The 21,144-nt window shown below is 42.1% G+C and overlaps 1 protein-coding gene and 1 non-coding gene across 3 annotated transcripts in view; one reads left to right on the top strand and one right to left on the bottom strand.

Moving 5' to 3' along the window:
- The window catches only part of FRMD3 (FERM domain containing 3), a 253,057-nt gene that overhangs the window by 14,466 nt on the left and 217,447 nt on the right, over positions 1–21,144 (top strand). The gene's annotated exons all lie outside the window — the stretch shown is intronic.
- On the bottom strand, positions 14,851–14,926 carry LOC111722841. Its single transcript, XR_002771496.1, has one exon. It is a non-coding gene; the product is annotated as a small nucleolar RNA SNORD74 (small nucleolar RNA).

Raw genomic sequence — 21,144 nt, 5'->3', positions numbered from 1 at the left:
AAAAAAAAAAAAAAAAAACCATTTTCTTGGTATTTCTGGAAATGAGGGCAGGGAGGGAGGGAACTTGCCCTTTTGGGAGATGCCAGTCTGAAGGCAGAACTGAAGACCTGCGAAAGTGTCTCCCCTCATTCATCCGTCCATTTGCTCCTCCATTCATCCACCAACCCACCCATCCACTCATCCAGTCTTCCATTCACTCATCTATAGACCCATCCATTTACCCACTGGCCATGTATCCACCCGTCCCTCTGCTCACCCATCTACTCGTGCATCCGTCCATCCATCCATCCATCAAACATAGAGTACCTCTGTTTGGGACTGTTCTAGGTAACAGAGATACAAAAGGATAAATGGGGGTCATGGAGTGTGGTACAACTTTTGGGGGTGGGAGACAATTGTAAGATGGTCTTTATCTAACAAATGCAATCAGTGTAACCTGGTTCTTTGTATCCTCAATGAATCCCCAACAACAACAACAACAAAAAATAAATAAAAAGTTTAGGGGAAAAAAAAAGCCAAAACATAGTCCTGCCAGTCTAGTAGAAGAGATGGACATATAAACAAACTCGAGGTGGTATTCTCATGTCAAAAACCAGCAGGATGTTATTGGAGATTGTAGAGGGGTCACGCAGAGTCAGAGTGTGTCTTAGGGGAAGGTAGTAGCTATCCTCCCAAGTTACTACTTTCTTTTAAATATATATTGTTATGGTTTAATTATTTCTATTTTTAACATTTTTATTGTGATAAAATATTTATAACCTAAAATTTACCATGTCAGCCATTTTTAAAGTGTACAGTTTGGTGGTATTATGTAATTCACATTGTTGTACAATTATAATCACCTTCCAAAGTTACTGTTTCTTGAAGAACATCCTTTGAGATGGATCACTAATATTTTCTCATTCACATCTAAAGTGTGAATAAGAGTACCTTTAAGAACTTTGTTCTTTTTCTTGCAAATATCTCAGCAAAAATTTTACCTTGCTATAAAATGTGATTTTAAGACAAGTCACATACCTGTGCCCTGCTTCCTACCACATTTTTCACCCCCCAATTATTTTCTGTATAGACATGTTAGAGCAGCCAGGGGGTGGGGGTGGGGCTCCTAGTCCAGCCTGGGAGGGCCAGGAAGACTTAACTGGAGGAGATGATGTCTGAGTTGAGTTTTAAAGACACAGTAGACATTGTTTGGCCAATAAATTAGGAGAATATGTTGACAAGGAGTGCAGTTAGAGAAAGAAGGACATTCTAGTAGAAGGCTGAGAATAGGACTAGATGGTGTTTATGGGGAACTTAAATAAATGCATTATACTGTTATACATTAACAGGTCCATATAATGTAGTGGGGAGTTGTCAGTTACCTGGTCAGACTATGCAGACCTGGGAGTGGATGGTCACAGTCTAGAAAACAATATGGCCCTTGTTAGTTGGTGAATGATTAATATGACTCCATTGAGGCATGGCTCATATAGGCCAAAATGACCTGAAAAATTGTTTTGCAAGACTGCCTTGGCTCTAACTTCCAAGGTCAGAGGGTAGAGTCCTTGGGTGTTTTGTCTTGAGCTTTGATTCAAGCTGGACAGCACTGATACACAACAGTTTCACCATCACAAAGGTTCTATCAGGCAACATAAAATATATGTTTTTATTCTCAAAGAGGATTTAGAAAGTTGGAAAGGATTTTAGATTTTTAATCTAATGCCTGAATCTTTCTTAGGAGCATTTGAAGCCCAGAGAAGGGAAGGGACCCAGTTCACCTGATGAGTGACAGACGGGATTGAGATTTTCATAATTCTTTCCACTTCATGATAAGGCATTATTATGTGAGCTTGGTTAATGCCATTGTGTTTTCTCTTTGTATCTAGAGGTAGGTGACACAACAATTAAGAAGAAGGAAAGTAACTCCTAAACTTGTAATTATTGATAAATAAAGGACATCTCTCAAATCAGCAGTTTCATTTATTTTGGCTGTAATACCTTTTCTCTTTAATGGTATTTATACAAGCCCATAGGAAAAATTCAAATAATACTAAAGAGTATTTATGAAAAATAATTGAAAATAGTGAAAAATAAATCCATCCTCTTATACCTGACTCCAGATGTGTTCCTCAGAGGTTAGGATTCTCTGTAGATTTTGGGGGTGGAAATTTCCAGAATTTTCATTTTCCTTCCAGGAAACAATATTGATCCCCATTTTTAAGGGAGTTATACTAACTCCCTTGAGGTGTGGTTTGTATGGGCCAGGATGACCTGGAGACATGTTCTTCTAGAGCTAGAGGCAGGGGGCAGTGAGGCTTCTGTCTTGGGTCCGAATGCTCCAGGAAATGGTGACGCCCACTTTATATTCATGTTTCTCTAGTGCCTTTATTCTCTTTGGTGGTTTGTATTTGGGCCTGAGGTTGGAAGTCACTCCCAGTGTTTTGGAAGTGTCTTCGCTGCCTCTTCTGCGGCAGCATTTTATTTCCTTCTGTTGAATCGTGACTGGAATAGATGAAGACTCTCCTGCGCCCTTCTCTTTCTCTGCTCGCCTCCACCTCTTGCAGGCTTTGGATGTCTTCAAAGAGGATCTTTCCTCTCAGGGGCCCTGTTTAAAATTCTACTATTTCAGTGATGTGTGAAGAACAGTCAGAGATGCTGAAAGACATCTGATGTGTGAGATTCCTCCCAAGGAGCAGTGACTCTCTTAGATCCCTGAGGACTCTGGAGAGTAGGGGGCAAGAAGAAAGGAAGTCTGGCCTCTGGGAGGAGGGGAGCGGGTGGGGTGTGGCTGGAGGGAGGCCTGGAGAGTCGCTCGGATAGTACACACTGAATGTGCTGGGTGTGCGTATGACTGCGGTAGTCCCTGTGGTCATTCCTGCAAGAGGGTTTAGAGAGGCTTTGCAATCAATGAATTGATCAGCCAGTAAGCATTTGCTAAACCAACAAAACTTTAATGCCCAGCACACACGCTGTGTAAATCTGTTTCCTCAAGTGATGCTCCAGCCACTCTCAATCACACCGCCCTCTGTCACTTTTTCATACATTTATGTCTGTTTGTTAACCTGCTCATTCATAGTGTGCTTGCTTGTTATCTGTTTTTCCCCACAGACTGGCAGCTCCATGGAGGCAGGGATGCTCCTGTGTCCCAGAGTCTGCAACACTGTACAGTTTAATAGAAATATTGATTAGCTCAGGGGTGGTGGCTCAAGCCTGTAATCCTTGTATTTTGGGAATCCAAGGTAGGAGGATTGTTTGAGGCCTGGCTTTTAAGACCAGTTTGGGTGACTTAATGAGACCTTGTCTCAACATTAAAAAAAAAAAAAAAAAAAATTAGCTGGGCCTGCTGGTACCCAGCTACTTGGGAGGCTGAGATAAGAGAATCACTTGAGCCCAGGAATTTGAGTTTGCTGTGAACTATGATGATGCCATGGCACTGTAGCCTGAGTGACAGAGAAAGACCCCCAGATTAGTTGAAAGAATAAGTAAATGAACCCATTTTACAAAACAATAACAACAGCAGCAACAGTGATAGCTACTCTTAGTGTAGAACTTGGTATGTGCTAGTCCCCATGCTAAACACCTTGTATCTGATTTAATCCTCAAAAGCAGCCCTAGAAAGTGGGATTAATGTCTCTATTTTATGAGGAAAATGAGCCACAGAGATGCTGGGTATTCTGTCCCAAGTCACATAGCTAGTAAGTGGTAGACTGAGATTTGAACCTGAGTCTTTCTAGGGGCTCAACATTTAACAAATTAAAGTGTAATTTCTAGAGATGTCAATTTTGAGCTATAATTTCAGAAAGAATCCCTGCAAAAGGAGCAGTTTTCTGCCTTGTGGCTGAGTGTCACTGGTTGGGAGTGAACTGGACAAGTGCCCTCAGGAGTTCAGTTGGGGCGCCCTCAGCCCTGCCAACACTGTACCATGGAGCACTTTTAGCCCTGATGTGGGTTTTTGGTGGATATTTTGAGCAGTTGTGAATTATTTAGGTGTTGAGGCAGAAATTCCTCACATTGAATCATAACTGAAAATTGTACTGAAGTGAAAGCCAAGAGGTTCAGCAGCTATTTATTTTTTTTGCTGTTAATGAATGGGGTAGAGAAAACAACCCCAAACCACCGGCCATATGTTTCACCTTTTGGGTGTTCTTTCCTGGCTCTCCAAATGGCCCCCTGGCGCTTGTGAGCGTTTTTATTTTTATAGTATCATATTTTGCAAAACACCTGAGAGCCACTTTCACCATTCTGAGTGCCCGGAGAGCACTCAGTTTGATCCATTTTCCTAGCAGGAGAGCTTAAGCCAAGAGAAATAAGAGGCCTAATGAGCCCTCTGGGCTCTGCGGACTCCCTCCTTCTGGGGCCTTCTCTGAGCCTCACGGCTTCCCTCCTCCTTGGTTATTGTGCTGTTGGGGTGTATTGATTGAGCCCATTATTGTGGATTTACACAGCACATTATATTTGTAAAATGCCTCAGATTCGTTACTAGTCATTTTCTAAGTGAGTCACTAAATAGGGAAGGAGAACTTGGCAGAGTCCAGGTTGATTGATACTCAGTGAGTTAGCCCTGGCCAGGGCAAAGATTTTAAGAGGGTCCAAGTGCCTCTTCTTAAGAGTATCAGTGCTGTTCAGAGCCTCTGAGTGAGATCTTCCCACATCCTTTTTTTTTTTTTTTTTTTGTAACAGCTTTATTAGAATGTAATCCACATACCATACAATTCACTATTTAAAGTGTATCATTCAGTGGTTTTTAGTATAGTCACAGAGCTGTGAATCCACCAAGATAGTTGATTTTGGAACATTTTATCACCCCCAAAAGAAGCCCCTTAATTGTTGCTCCTCCACACCTCCACATTTCCTCCAGCCCTCGGTAACCCCTACTTTACTGTCACTATAGATTGCCTTTACTGGATATTTCATAAAAGTGGAATCACAGACATGTGGACTGGCTTCTGCCATGTAGCACAGTGTTTTGCATAATGTTTTCCAGGTCCAGTCATGTTGTAGCATGTGTCAGCATTTCATTCCTTTTCATTGCCAGATACTATTCCATTGTATGGGCATACCACAGTTTGTCTATCCATTCATTGATTGACAGGCATTGTTTCTTTTGGCTGATATGAATAATGTTGCTATGAGTGTACATGTTTTTGTGTGGACATATGTTTTCATTTACCTGAGAGTAGAATTGCTAGTTGTTCGGTAACTCCAGGGTTAACTCCTTGAGATACTGTGACACTGTTTGCAACATGGCTCTGCTGTGTTTCATTCCCACTGGTCATGTGTGAGGATTCTGGTATCTCCACTTCCCCACCAGTAACACTGGTTATCATTTGACTTTGTTTGCAGACATCCTAGTGGATTTGACAAGTGGGTTGGCATTGTGGTTTGGATTTGCATTTCCCTGATGGCTTCCACCTGTATCTTGGCCATAATGTTTTTCCTTAGATGGTTGGAAGGTCTGTGGGGGTTTACATTTGAACAGGTGAGAAGAGTGAAGCTCTCTTTGGAAGTGCTTCTCTTCACAGGAAGCCTCAAATCTACGGGGCCTCCTTTATGCTTGAGTCTTTTCTATCTGCAGGGCTGAGGTAGGAAGAGCATCACCTAGGACTTTGTTAGCCACCTTCAGAGTCAGCTTTCTGCTTTATAGTTCTCATTTTTAATTATCACACAATCCACAAGAAAAATGAAGATTTGAAGCAATCTGATGGTGTTTCTATGAGGACTCTGTATGTTAAGCCCATAGCACAGAGAATGTGTGTTTTCTAGTTTTCCTAGATCCCAAAGAATGAACAGATAAGCAAAGCCCAATCTCTGGAACTGTATGTGTGTGTGTTTTTTAATTAAACTCTATTTTGAGATAATTGTAGATTCATGTGCAGTTGTAAGAAGCATTGCGGAGAGATCCCATCCTTGGGGCGCTTTCGCTGGGGGAGAAAATGATGACTTACTGGGGATGGGAAAATAACTCTGGAAAGGTGCCAAGAATCCAAACTCTTTCTGCTGCCATCAGCTCCCTGTTTCTCCCAGGGTGAGGACCACATGACCACACCATCCAACAACCTGCTCTTGAAGAGTGGTTACTTATTGACAGCTGCTGTTCAGCTCAGTGATTTCTTTCAGCATAGCAGACAGACCTAGTGGCACCACCCCTTCTCTTCCCTCTCCTCCTCATTCTTAAGCACTTGCTAATATTGAGTCTTTTGGGGTCATGGCTCCTGCTCCTGCCCTTATCCTAATCCATTGAACTTTTAAAAGAAAATTGAGCCTGCTAAAGATCTTATTTTATTTTAAACCTAGCTCATGCTGGAAAAAAGTTATTCTAAATGAGGCAAAGAATGTAAATGAGCTCAGGATGGTAAAATCAGTCAGTATTGTACCTGGCACTCCGTTGGGTTTGGTGTTCTCATGGCTTCCACACATATCTATCAGGTGTCTGCTCTGTCTTAGGCACCACTGGAGATGCCAGGAATATGGCTGTGAACAGAGCACACTGGGATTTCTGCCTCAGTGGAGCTTCCGTTCTCCTGGAGGGAAACAAATGAACAAAAATAAATAAAATACAGAGTATGTGTGTTGCTGGTAAATGATTTGGATAAAAAGTAGAGGAGGGGACATGGTGGGAGAGAAGGGGAGTCAGGATTGATTCCATTTTTTTTTTTTTTTTGAGACAGAGTCTCACTTTTTTGCCCTGAGTAGAGTGCCATGGTGTCACAGTTCACAGCAACCTCAAACTCTTAGGCTCAAGCGATTCTCTTGTCTCAGGCTCCTGAGTGCCTTGAGAAGGCTGATCTTGAACTCCTGAGCTCAAGCAATCCACCTGCCTCAGCCTCCCAGAGTGCTAGGATTATAGGTGTGAGCCATCTCGCCCAGCCTTTGATTCCAGTTTAAATGAAGTGGTCAAGGAAGATCTTTCTAGGAAGGGGACATTAGTACAGGGGCTGGCTGACTTTTTCTATAAAGGGTCTGTAGTATACCTTTTAGAGTTGGCTGGCCAGCCACTCAGTAACTCTTGTAGTGCAAAAGAAGCCGTAGAAAGTATGTAAAGGAACAAGCATGGCTGTGTGGTCGTAAAACTTTATTTACAGGGTAAATAAAGCTGGGTTTGGGCAGGGGCTGCAGTTTGCCAATCCTGAAGTAGAATAAAAACATGGAAGAGGTGAGAAACCGGGCCTTGTGGTATCTGAGGGAAGAGTAGTTCAAGCAGAAGGCACAGCCAGTGTGAGGGCCCTGAGGTGGTTCGTGGCTGCCGTTAAGCGAAGACCAAGAAGCGTTGAGTGAACAGGCTGAGTAGAATGAGATGAGGTTGGAGCAATGATAGGTGCTAATCCTGTGGGGGTTTGCAGACCAATGTCAACTCAATGCATATTTCTTAAGAATATTCCAAAGACTAATCTATGAACTGCTTTTTATGCAACCAAAGTATAACATGCATACAGAAAAGAATGCAAAATTGTAGGCGCACAGCATGGTGCTGCATTTTAACAAAGTGAACACTCTTGGCGACAGCACCCAGGTCCAGAAACACAATGTGCCTCCACTCCAGAAGCTCCCACTGTGCCGGCTCGCAGGCTCTGCTCCCTGAGAGTGACCACCGTCCTGGCATCTGATCATAGGCTACTTTTCCCTTTGAACTTTATGTAGTTTTACATAGAAAGTGTTGTACAGAAGGGACTCCTTCATCGTCTTGTGCTGGACATTGTGTTTGTGAGTTTTATCTTTGTTGCTCGTAGTAGTGATTCTTTAGCTCTCACGGATGTGTGGGAGTTTCTTCTGTGAACTGCGTCACGATCACAGCCCACATATTGCATGGTGGTCCCATAAGATTATCCTGGAGCTGAACAGTTTACTGTCTAGTGCCATGGTAGCTGTTCTAACCTATGATGACATGTTACTCACATGTTTGTGGTGATGCTGGTGTAAACAAACCTATTGTACTGTTGGTTGTATAAAAGTCTAGCACATATAATTATGTATAATAAATGAATGAGTTACTGCTTTGTGTATTTACTATGCTATACTTTCACTGTTATTTTAGAGTATACTTCTTCTATTTATATAAAACTGGTAACTGTAAAACAGCCTCAGGCAGACTGTTCAGGAGGTGTTTCAGAAGAAGGCAGTGCTATCACAGGAGGTGACAGCTCCACGCCTGTCATTGCCCCTGAAAACCCTGCAGTGAGACAAGATGTGGAGGTAGAAGACGGTGATACTGATGATCCCGACCCTGTGTGCACTTAGGCTACTGTGTGTGTCTTACTTTTTAACAAAAAAGTTTAAAAAGTAAGAAAGAAATAAAAATTTAAAAATGGAAAAAAGATCATAGACTACAGCTATAAATAAAGAGAATATTTTTGTATAGCTGTGTAATCATGTTTTAAGCTAATCATTATTATAAGAGTCAAAAGTTAAAAAAAACCAAAAGGTTTACAAAGTAGAAACATTACAGTCAGCTAAGGTTAATTTATTATTGGATAACGAAAAAATTTAAAGACAAATTTAGTGTAGCCTAAGTGTACAGTGTTTATAAAGTCTACATAGGGGTGTCCAACCTGTGGCCTATGGGCCACAGGCAGATAATTTGAGGACTGTTTTGCTTATATGTGGCGATAATGCTTATGTGTTGTGCTATATGTTGGATATCAAGAAAAGTATGCACAGACCTTGTTTTTTGCTCCTCAGGTTTTGTTAGTGTTTGTGTATTTAATGTGTGGCCCAAGTCAGCTCATATCCTTCCAATGTGTAACAGAGAAGAATGTCGTAGGTCTTCACATTCCCTCGCCACTCCCTCAGTGCCTCATCAGGCCTGCAAGCTCCATTCGTGGCAAGTACCCTCTGAGTGTACCTTTTAAAAAATCTTTTACACCGTATTCTGACACTACCTTTTCTATGTTTAGATGCTTAGATATATAAGTGTTTACCTTTGTGTTACAGTTGGCTACAGTATTCAGTACAGTCACAGGCTATACAAGTCTCTATTCTGGGAGTAATAGGCTATCCATCTAGGTTTAAGTACACTCGATGATGTTTACATGACAATGAAATTGCCTAGTGATGCATTCCTCAGAACTTATCACTACTGATGAGCCATGTATGACTGAATTCCATAAGTTAGGGTTTTTTTTTTTTAAACTGTTGATAGTTGGCCATTACAAATTGCTTTCCTAGCTTTAACTTAAATAATAATAATAATAAGCACTTCGATATACAGAACCAGCCATATTTAGAGGCTTTTGGGGTTTTGGGAAAATAGCTGCAAAAAAGTCTGAGAACAACCAACCCAGCCAGGGATAAGTTTTCCGACTGAGTCTCAAGAGTTCAGAACTGACCAGTGCTGCAGCTGCCCGCAGGCCCAGCTGTATAGGGAGCACTCATCCAGAGGCAGTGTGGTTTGTACAAGTTGTCACTGGGGGACTCCACTGTCCCCTTTCCATTCCTCTAGCAAATGTCTGTCTGTTCCAGAATGAGCTCCTAGGTGGGGGAGCCTCGGGCTCTCCAGAGCTCTTCCACAGCCAAGGATCTTAGAGAACTTTCATTACCTCCATCTGTAAATTGGCCAGGTAGGAAAACTGATCTAGGGTCACAGCACTTTCTCCTCAGCTCCTAGGCAGCTCAAGATGGAGTCTATGCAGAGAAGGGACATTAGTGAACGTTCTTCATGAAGTGCTTCGGCAGCACCAGGAGCAGACGGCGTCCTGATGATTTTGAAGCTGACCTTGTTGAGAACACAGCTCTTGTGCTGAACCTGCAGACCAGGTGCAATTTGCAGCTGTAGAGTCATGAGGTGGAAATCCGATCACTTTGTTTGGAGGACCTTGGTGGCTCTCCCTTTTCTCCTCTCTCAGGCCACCTGTCCCATTGCCCCTTTGCTCAGTGCCCCGCCCCCAGCTGTAAGTCATTTTCTTAGTAAACAAGGTGGCTCTGCTGCCTATCTGGTGGCTTCAGCACTTGGCTAATCTTAGAACTCCCTCGAGTCAACAAGCTTAAGCCTTTGTTGTCCTTCTTGAGCGCTTTGCAATTTGACCAGAAGGGGAACTTCCCCCTCGTGGATTCATTCTAAGTTGAGGAGCCCAAAGAAGACAAGTAGATAAACAGAGAAAATTAGGAGGCTGGAAAGAACGAGAGAGAAGGCAGCCTTTCAAGTTAGCAGCTCTGAGCTTTCTCACCTCTTCACAGCGTTATCCTGCATTTTACAGCCTTTCCCAAGACAGTGCATTTTTCTAGATTATTCCATCACTTCTATGTGAATCCTTGCAAGATACCTCTTTTATGGTGCATTATTGTAGGAGGGGTGCTCATCTTTTCCTGTGTGGAAGAAATTCTCATGCCTGGCACAGACTAGATACATGGAAATTGTTTGTCAAAAGAGCAAATAAAAAAGTATGTCTTTAGCTTCCTGTGGCAACTCTACCATCCCATTATTCTGGAGCCCCCTGAATCCAATGTTGCTTTTCGTTTCACTCTAGGTGATCCAATCTGAGCACCCAAACATCTTCCAGAAAATTTCCTGACATTCATTCATTTTGTTCATTTATTGAATACTTACTGTACAGGGAACTGTGAGAGGATCTTGGGATACAGAGCTGAACAACGGAAACGCACAGAGCTTATGGAGAGACTGAGAATAAGCAAGCACTCATACAAATAAAAATCATGGCAGGTGGTGATGGATTCTACGTAGAAAAACAAAGTTAGGTAAGGGGGATTAGAGAGAGAGGAGGTAGGGAAGAGGGACTATTCTTTATAGACTGGTCTGGGAAGATTTCTCTGATAAGGTGAGCAGAGGCCTCAAGGAAGTGGGGAGAGCACCCTGAGTGGGTGTCTGGGAGAAGAGTATTCCAGAAAGAGTAGGTGTGATGGTCCGGAGGCAGAGAGGAGCTCGGTGAGCGTGGGCAACATGATGGAGGAGCAGAGGGCTCGGGGAGAAGACCAGAGAGGTGGTTCTGGACAGCCCGGGGGGTCCGTAGGCCACTAGAAGTACTTTGGAGGGTTTTGGTAAGAATAACACGGTCACACCTGTGCTTTTAAAGATGATCACTCACTTGCTATTTTGAGAATAGGCCCTACGGGAACAAGAGCAAATGCAGGGAGACCTGTTAGGAGTTGCGAGATGTGCCCTTGCCCGGTGAGGAGTCTTAGAACTCTCAAGGCCACCAGAAGGTCCCTTGGTCACTTGGGGGTGCTCTCCTTTCCTGTGAATTTCAAGCTCGGGAGATCAATACAGGCCTGGCTTTGGAGAGGGAGCTTGCAAGGACCAGGCCCTTTTCCTGAGCCCCTGAATTTCTTCCTCTCCAAGGGCTATTTCCATGGAGCAGTTACAGACCACCCTTGGACATTGTGAGCCACACTCAGTGCACATCACCCCAAGTGCCTCCTCCTGCCACTTACCTGCCAGGGCAACCCCTTTCCCTGGGGACCAGGAGAGTGTCAGCTAGTGTTAATTACACAGAGCCTTAAGAAGCTGTTTAGTGTGACCCTTTCATTCCTGTCTGAATGAGGTGAGCCTTTTCTGTCCTTGATTTCAACTGAGGTGCTGCTCCACTTAGACTTCTCTGGATCTGAACCCATTCGGTCCCCTTAGCTGGGGACCTGGTGGAGTTGTGGTCCTGGGGAATTGGCCATTTCAGTCCTTATATCTAGTTGACAGTGCTTCATCACTGCCATTGTGATTCTGTGGTGGTTATCATTGCTGCGTAACAAATGACCACACACTTACTGGCTTAGAAAAAGACTCCCATTGACGAGGACTGTAGGCCAGAGGTCTGGCCAGGCATGGCAGGGCTCTAAGCTCAGGGTATCACTGGCCAGCATTCCAGTGTCAACTGGGCTAGGCATTTATCTGGAAGCTCAGGGGAAAACTCTGTTTCCAAGGTCATTCAGGTTGCTGGTAGAATCCAATCTTTTGCAGTTAAATTGAAGTCTCTACTTTCTTGCTGGCTGCTGGCCAGGATTCGCTTTTAGCTTCTAGAGGTCCCCACATTCCTTATTGTGTGGCCTCTCAACCTTCAAGTCAGCAGGTTTGAATCTCTCTTCTGCCATCAGCTGGGGATCACTCTCTGCTTTTACGGGCTGGTTTGTATTTGTGCCACCTAGATAAACCAGGCTAATCTCCTGATCTGAAAGTCGGTTTTGCCATAGAACATACCGTGATAGCTGCGCCATGTAACAGCATAATCATGGCAGTGCCATCTCACTTATAGCTTCTCGGGCTTGGGGCAGGACATCATTAGGAGACCGTTTTAGAAATCCTGTCTACTCTGACAGCCAGGAGCTGTTGCAGACCTGCCTTTGTCCTCTTGAATGGTTTGCTTCAGTAATTACTACACTGTGATTTTGTTTCAGGACCTGAGATCCTCATTTTTCAAAGAGGCAGTTGGCATTTTGAAGACACTTGGTGTCCCAGAACCCAGCACAACCATCAGAAATCAGTGTTTAGTGTTTCTGCCTGACTTGGAATGGTAGGGGACCAAGGAAGTGATGGCCTATTATATCATTATATGACTACTAAGTGTTTCATGAAAGCTAAAATTACAAGAGCTGAGATGTTGAAGACATTTCTATGATTTGATTTGAAGTCTCCTGGATCATAATATTGGAGGCTACCCCTCACTGTCCCTGTGCATCCACTTCTCCCCATCACAGCCACCTTTCTGGTACTGTACCCAATTTGTTTGCCACCTCTTCTGGGACACCTGTGATCTCTTTCATTCTTTGGCAGGCCTGTTTATTAAAAACTTCTTCCTTCTCTTGGGCCACATTAGTTTCCTTCTGACTTTCACCCAGTGTACCCATTTAGGGTCTATAGTCACCCAAAATGTCTCTCTGTTTGTAAAATAAAATATGGTTATTCAGATATTTAGAGGCAGATATCAAGTCTCAGATATCAAATCTCTCTTCTCCAAACTAGATTCCAGGTTTGCCAGGCACCTGGCACAGCAACTTCACCTCTGATAGAGGAATCTACCTATAGAGGCTCCATCGGGGTAGGCACCTTCTGTGCTGTACTCACTGCTGAATTCTCAGGTCTTAGCAGGATGCTTGGTACACAGTGGGGACCAATAGGTATTTATTGACTGGGAAATGCTGTCCTTTTGGAGCTGAAGTCTAAGTGGCCCATGCTTAGCTGTTTTCATGTTCTCCCTGATTGACCTTGCCCGGTTTTGTGACCCAATCCAGGTTTCTACCTAGAAACAGTTAATGCTTTTGTCTCTTTAATCTGTCCCAGAACAAGGCACACATATAGGTAAATAAAACAAGTTAATGATTCAGACACTTGAGAGAAGTTGCTTCCATAAGTAACAAATTCTGGTGCTTGATTGAACTTGTACCTCATTTAGAGCTACAGTGGAGAGCAGGAGGCAAATTCATTGCAGAGAAGAAAGGGTATTAAACTGCAAGTTGGTTTTCCTCTTCCCTCTCTGCTCAAGTGTGTGGAGTCAATCAATCGGATGCATCTCTCAAGGTGGGTACTGGCTGCAGGGATGAAAATGAAGCCCACTAAGAAGAAATTCCTCCCCAGAATGAATAGGAGATGCGTTGACCTTGTTGCCTGTTACCAGCAATCGCCTTGTTATCCACAGTCAGCAAATAGGGGTGTTCCAGGTAGATATTTGCTGTAATAGTCTAACATTATGGCGTGGTTTAAAATGCATAGTTTTTAATAATGTAATTGTCAATGTATTTGTATCATTTTTCTATGGGAAAATGTAGGTAATTGTATCTGTAAGAAATTACAAGTATATCCACTGGCTTAGTAGCTCAGCTCTATAGCCTGAATGTATTACAATGCTCCCGTGAAAGGACATTACACGTTTATAAAAATTTCAGGACGTAGCTCTGCTCTCTGAAACATTTGAGGGGTGGAGGAAAGGAAGAGCAGAGGGAGGGAAGGAGGGAGGCGGGTGGGGTCTTGGTGTGTGCCACGCCTTTTGGGGGCAAGACACGATTGTAAGAGGGACTGTACCTAACAAATAGAATCAGTGTAACCTGGTTTCTTATACCCTCAATGAATCCTCAACAATAACAAAAAATTAATGGGGAACCTTACATGTATAAGAATTGGTCTTACCTCATCTCTATAACATTCATCATTCCTCCTTCCAACAGAAGTTTACACATTCCTGTGATCTGTAAAGAAATACTGTACTTTGGGGTCGAATTTTCAAGGAACAATCTCTCATGATATCATATCAGATCTGTAGGAAAGCAATTACAGAAAACAATTGTTTATTGTTTTTAACATTGCTTGATAAGAACAACTAGATGAGTTTGTTTGCCACAACTTTGATTTGGATGTGCTATGTTCGACATACATCATGCAAAGTAATTTTTGAAATAGAGCTCATCATTCTAGGTGGGGAATTTTAGTTCATTCTTTCTTTGTTCTCCCCCCCAACAGTGTGCCTGATAACTAACTGGCAGATGACTATAAAGTGTCGAACTGTAAGTTATAAAGTATTAGAGGGAAGCTAACTCCTATTTTCTACTCTTTTCCTCACCTCCAAACTCGTATTTTGCTGTCTCTAGATATTTGCATGTAATTAGAGTCCAAGGAATGGATTAATTCTGCAGCCTTTTCAGCCAATTACATTGACTAATTAATTGATTCTGTCATTTAGCAAACATGCTTTGGGCCTCCACTGTGTTTAGATCACAGTCCTAGAGATGGAGAGAAGAAAAGGCTCCCTAAGAGATAGAGGGACCTTACCTTTAACGAGTCTACCAGTGGTTCTCAAAGTGTGGTCACACCCTGATATTGACATTGTGTGTGTCTGTGTGGGTGTATGTGTGCACACACACCCAGGCACTGTATTCAGGCTGACAGCCTGGCATATGCCAGAGTAGGAATTGGATATTCAGGATGATTAATAGACTTTATTTTTTTCATCAGAGGGGTGGGCATTCATCAACACTCTCAAATGCCCCTACTAACATAGGCTCCATCAGAGGCTAATGGGCTTTAGGTTTTAGAGTGGTTTTAGGTATGCAGAAAAATTGTGCAGAAAGTACAGAGAGTTCCCTCTGTCCCCTCTCCTCTGCCCTGCCCCACTCTCCCCTGTTATTGACATCTTGCATCAATGTGGTACTTTTGTTGGACTTGATGAACTATTGTAAATACATTATGAACTAAAGTTTATAGTTCACACTAGGCTTCACTCTTGGTGTTGTGCACTTCTATAAGTTTTGACAGATGCACAGGTCAGGTGTCCACAATCATTGTGTCATACAAAATAGTTTCTTGCCATGCTCTGCCTATGCATCCTTCCCCTCCTCCCCACTAGCCCCTGGAAAACCTTGATCTCTTTATTGTCTCCATAGTTTTGCCTGTTCTGGAATGCCACATAGGTAGACTCACCTTTTCAGACTGACTTCTTTCTTTAGCTTTATACATTTAAGGTTCCTCTGTGTCCTCTTGTGGCTTGGTAGCTCATTTCTTTTCATTGCTGAATAATAGTCCATCATCTGGAGGCACCACACAGTTTGTGTGACCATTTATCTATGGAAGAACAACTTCGTTGCTTCCAGATTTTGACAATCACAAATAAAGCTTCTATGAACATTCTGTGTAGTTCATTTGGGTAAATACCAAGAGCACTATTGCTGAGTCATATGCTTAGCTTTGTAAGACCCCGCCAACCCATTTTGCATTCGTACCAGTGATGAATGAGAGTGACTTTTGCACCATATTCTCACCAGCATTTGGTGTTATCAGTGTTCTAGATTTTAGCCCAAAGGATGTATGGTGGTATCTCCTTGTAGGATAATTTTTCTGTACTGCAGGATAATTTTTAAAGGCGACCAAGGCACTTGAGCATCATAATGCACTGCACGGGGAGGCAGGGAGTGGAAGCCGGGAAACAGCATACTGCTCTGGGTCCCGCATGTTTCAGGAAATACTTATCTTCATCATCATTGTTACTCATTAAGTTACATGTTTTTACAAGAGACAGAAACGGTGACAGCTTTTGAGGCCCCCTCGACAGCTTCTTGTTCAGACAGACTTCTCTTTCTACACCATTTCCTTCACAGTTCCCCAGTTTTAAAGAGCTGGCCCTGTGGGAATTTTCATCTTACTGTCAGTGCGATGAGTTTGCAGCTGAACAGCCCTCAGGGGGAAAGCACCTTCCTAGCTAGTGTCATTTTGGACAGTACCTCACCCAGAATTTTTGTTTACTTAGACAATCCCATGGCATTTCTAAGTCAGGTTTGCTCTGATGCCCTGACAGGTCAGTGTCAGTGACAGCAGTGAGTGTCAGCTTCGCCAGCTTGGCCTGTAAGATTTTTGCATCTTGGTGAAAAAAACCAAAGACCCAATACAAGGATATTACCATGGTAGCGGTAACATACTCATTTTTTATATCATGTCTCGTTTCAAAAGTCTGAAGAACTAATATGGTAGATCTATTGTAAAGCTTTTCTTTATCTCACAGATATTTCTCTCCACTGTCACTTTGCTTTTCGAAATTTTATCCCATTAATATTAGTGATAACATTAGCTGGGAGAGGCCTCTGGGAGTCTTATCTAAGAGCTCTTTTGCTTGGTAAATACAACATTTTTTCTTTGATTATATATATATGTGTGTGTGTGTATTTGGGGGGAGGAGTGGCTTTGATGGTAGATATTGAAAGGATATTCTAGGCCAGGATTGTCCAATAAAACTTTCCATACTGATAGAAATCTTCTGTGCTGTCCAATATGGTATCCACCAGACACATGTGTCTCTTGAACATTTGAAGTGGCTAGTGCTACTGAGGAACTATATTTTTCGTTTTATTTCACTTCAATTAATTGACATTGCCTCATGTAGCTGACATATGTAGGTGAGCACGTGAATTATTTAACAAGTGCTCACTCTTTCTTTTGGCAGAATGAGAGAGATTTTATGGAAGGTGGAATGAAATTAAATTTGAAAAACTTTTGTTCTATTATCTTTCATCCTGGAATTCGAGATGATTACCTAAAAATGTTTCTTGATTTGATTTTCTGTGTCGAGTTTGTCCAGCATCATTTTTAAGAAGTTTGTAAGTAATACCTGGGGGTTGAAGGAATGTGAAAATTCAGTCTTTCCATTGGTGTGCTCTATCACCCAGGACAAAGGAAGGGAGAATTCTTTGCTTTGGTTTCCAGGTATGCCGAGGAGCACGGAGAGCACCCTGCTAAGAGATCTAGTTTCTGGGTAGATTTGACCTGGGTGGAGCAATTGAATGAATGGCCTTTTCCCTGGAGAGTTCTGATTTGGAAACCAGAGAAGTCAGGTGACTGAGTCAGATATATTAGCCAGGATGGTTATGCTGTGACAACACATTCACCCAGAAATCTCAGGGTCTTAACAGCCCAAAGGCTCATCTGTTGGGCCACAGTTGAGGGCACTTGTCCTCCATGCTGTCACTCAGCTGTCCTGGCTATTTCTATTTTGTGCCTTCATCATCGAATCCACCAAGATCCCTACAGAGAGAAACAGAGAGAGTGGGGGATTTCACACCAGCCCATTTAGATCCAGAAGTGACATAGTCTCTTCTGCTGACACCCCTTTGACTGTGCCTGACACATACTGTGCCAATTATAAGGGGATTGGGGAAGGTGCAGGACCCTGTGGGTATTTGGTAAGTCATAAATGGCTTTCTATACCAAATCCTTAGCACTGGAAAAATCTAAACACCTTAGAATGCTTTAGGAATTTTAAACTATTTCTTTTTAAGTCACTTAGGTATAATTTAAGAGGTTGTACAAAAATGTTTTATTTCTAGGCTTTAGTCCCATGTTGGAATTTAATCAGATACTCTATTTCTCAGTAATTTTCACTTCTATTTAATTTATAACATTTGCTTGTACAATGCTAATTCGCCTTGAGTTCCTTTGGGCACAGGTGCTCATAAATAAAAAAAAGTTATGGTAACCATTTTTAGTTTACATCTTTTCGAGATGTGAACTGAGATACAAATGGGAAGAGCGGCGTGCATGATTCCCTCAAGTGTGTACTGAACTTGGGCATTGCTATGACATTTTATAAACACACTGATTTGTTTTGTTTATTTTTAGTTTTGTAAAACTCTTATCCAGCAGTGCCTGGGGAAACAGAGTCTTCATTCATAATGACCACCTTTAAAATGGCAAACAGTGAAAACACCTGATTTTTCTTAAATCTCCTCTTCCCTCAGCTATCATTTTTTTCCTGCTATCAACGAGAACTTGTATAGATGTGCTTTCTAGTATTCTACCCCGCATTTCTCTAATCATGGAAATCCCCAGGGCATTTGTCAAAAACACAGATCACCTGTTTTTAGTGAATATGAGGTGAACTCCTGGTGATTCTTAACCTTGGGATAGTTTGGGAACTTTATCTTACTTTAAGGTAACCGAGTTGTTTTATCATGTGGGGAATAGGATTCTTATCACCTAAATAAGGTTAATGACAAAATACCAGCTAATGTCCTTGATTAGGAAGAGTTGATGAAGTGGGGTTGTAAGTATCTCATCAGCTTCCCAAACTTTGCTCATCACTCTACCATTTTTACAATTTTGTTTTTGCCACGGTCACATGATATTTATACAGTTACTTATTTAATAGTATCTTTCAATTGCATCAAGAAACTTATTTTAATTGGAAATATTATGCTGTGGCATTAGGGTTTTATCATTAAAAATTTGCATATCGCTTATAATAATTTTAGGTACTCATTGTGGAGGTGGGATGTGGTGTAAAATAATTAATTATGCCAGTGTAAGACGGTTTTGTGCTTATAAAGTACCAGTCTGTGAATTTGTTGACTGAACTGTGCCATGTAAGCTTGAGACAGGCAAACCTGCCTGCCAATACTGAAGCATTTCCAGTTTACACCCATCATTACCCTTAATCAAAGCAGAACATTTTTGGGAACAGTAACAAATACTTAGACTTGATAATAACTGATCATTACAACTGTAATTTGTGAGTTATTCATTTGTTAGCCCCCAGTTTTAACTAGAAGTCCCCATTTTTTGTGTTTGTTTATAGTGACTGCTTAAAAACATACTGTTTCAAACATATAACCTAAGGTTTTGTTTCTTTGATCTTTTTTAAGGGTCATGTGTGTTCACCATGATTTTTGGTTCAGGTAAGATGCTCACTATACGTATCACTCAGTACATATACTTGAATGCCCGGATGTGGGATATTTTCCATGTTCTGTGAGGTAAATTTGAATGTGTGCTTTGTTGGTATTTTGGACAGTTTGAAATACTATGTCATAATTCCAGGTTACCTGATAGCTATATCCTTTCTATCTTCTTGTGTTTCCCATCAGTCTAACATCCTCCCTGGGCCTCACTCCCTCCTCGGTTCCTACTGATTATAACAAAATTCCTTAAAAGATGATTTCTCTTCTCCCGTACTTTATGAACTTGCTCTAGTCAGGCCTGTGTCCTCTTACCAAGGACACCAACACCACTTCCATGTATTCAATGCAGTGGTCAATTCTTGGATCTCATCTTACTGACCCAAGGGCAGGTGAGGACACAGATGGCCACTCTCTCCTCTTGGAAATGTGCTCTTTCTTAGCTCTGGGACCCTCCCCACTGTCTGGATTTCCCCTGACTCTCGCTTTCTGCTTTCCAGTTTCCTTGCCTCCTTCTCCCTCACGCCTGCTCCCCTTTACATTGGGCTCAGCTAAGGACAGGGTGATAAAAACAAAGATAAATGTAGAGAGATGTTTTGCAGCATAGTTTATATCAGTAACCACTGGGAAACACTAGGAGAATGGTTAAATAAATCATGAGATGTCCATAGAGTGGGATATTGTGGAACTGGTCAAACATTTTCTGAGGAAAACTGATGACGTTAGAAATGTTTGTGATTTTTTAAATAAAACAAAAGTAGGATGCACAACTGTGTGTATGGAATGATACCATTTTGTAAAAGATCATATACAAATCTCCACACCCACACACAACACGTAAACGTGTAGACAAATGACTGGTATAAATAGATCACAATTTTAAGAGAAGTTAACAATTTAAAAAAAATCCCAGAAGGAAAGTGTGTTACTATTGTAAAGAAAATACTTTTTTAAAAAGAACAAAAGCAAAATCTACAAAGATCTGAGAAAATCCATCCTCAGAATGGGTAGATTTCCAGGGAAGAGTGTGGCAGGGAGTCAGATGGGTAAACATCCGGCTTTTCATGAATCTCGTCTTTTGATTGAAAAAAAATTCAAACCAGCATGAAGTCCATCCAAGTATAGTATGCACATTTTCATTCTAATGTTAGAAGAAAAATATATGTGGAAAAACTTCATGAGATTTTCATTATTTCCACTATTTTAGAATATTTTTCTCCATTTCATTAAGTAAGTACTATACCACACACTCTGTAGAGCATTGAGAATGAGTAAATAAATTCCTCTTGTCGGGTCTCCCACTTGTACATGTTAACAGTGAGGCAGGGTGGGGGTGGGGAGGTGGCTGTAGACTTTCCCAGATCCCCCTGCCCCACCTGTTGACTTTAATGTGCATTTCATTGTAGGTGCAGTTGTCACCTGGCTGCTGCTTCTAGGGAGGTTAGGAAAGTGGCTGTTTGGTTATCCAGCCTCTGTTGTGGAAATGACAGGGAGAAAGGACTTGGACTTGGTTTTTGGGTCACCGGGAGGTAAGCTTAGGCTACAAGACAATTTATGCAGCAGTACTATGAATTAGCTGTGTTGGTGGGAAGCGTCAACACAGCAAGAGCCTCACCAGGGAGACCAGGGCCCGTGGACAGGATGGAGGGAGGGGGAAAGTGTGGCTGCAGGGACTCTTAAAGATTTCTGGAAGGAATGGGTTTGAGCAGGGCATGAAAGGATTGATAGGATTGAGTAAGATCTGCCTTTCCCAAAGTCTGTTCCTTCACATGTTTATAGGTGTTCTATGAATAATAAGCTTGAGAATTGCTGCCCTTCATAGCCTGTCTTGGAAATTTACAAGTTACATTAGCATCTTAATGGCTCTGAGAAGTCTTGAAGTCAAAACAAACAAAGGAACCTATTTAATTATCAACCACTTAACCACGTTAGCGTCAGAATTTCTCTATGGCATTTGGCTACTGGGATCGTCTTCATGCATATCCGCTGATCCTGTGGAACCACTGTTTCATGGAACATATTTTGGGGAGCACCATGTTATCTGGAGAGTCAACGATGGTGGGGATGAGAGGATTG

This window comes from Otolemur garnettii, unplaced genomic scaffold, assembly GCF_000181295.1.
Source record: "Otolemur garnettii isolate 467f Iridium unplaced genomic scaffold, OtoGar3 scaffold00006, whole genome shotgun sequence".
Classification (NCBI taxonomy): Eukaryota; Metazoa; Chordata; class Mammalia; order Primates; family Galagidae; genus Otolemur; species Otolemur garnettii.
This window is presented reverse-complemented; position numbering and strand designations above follow the sequence as displayed.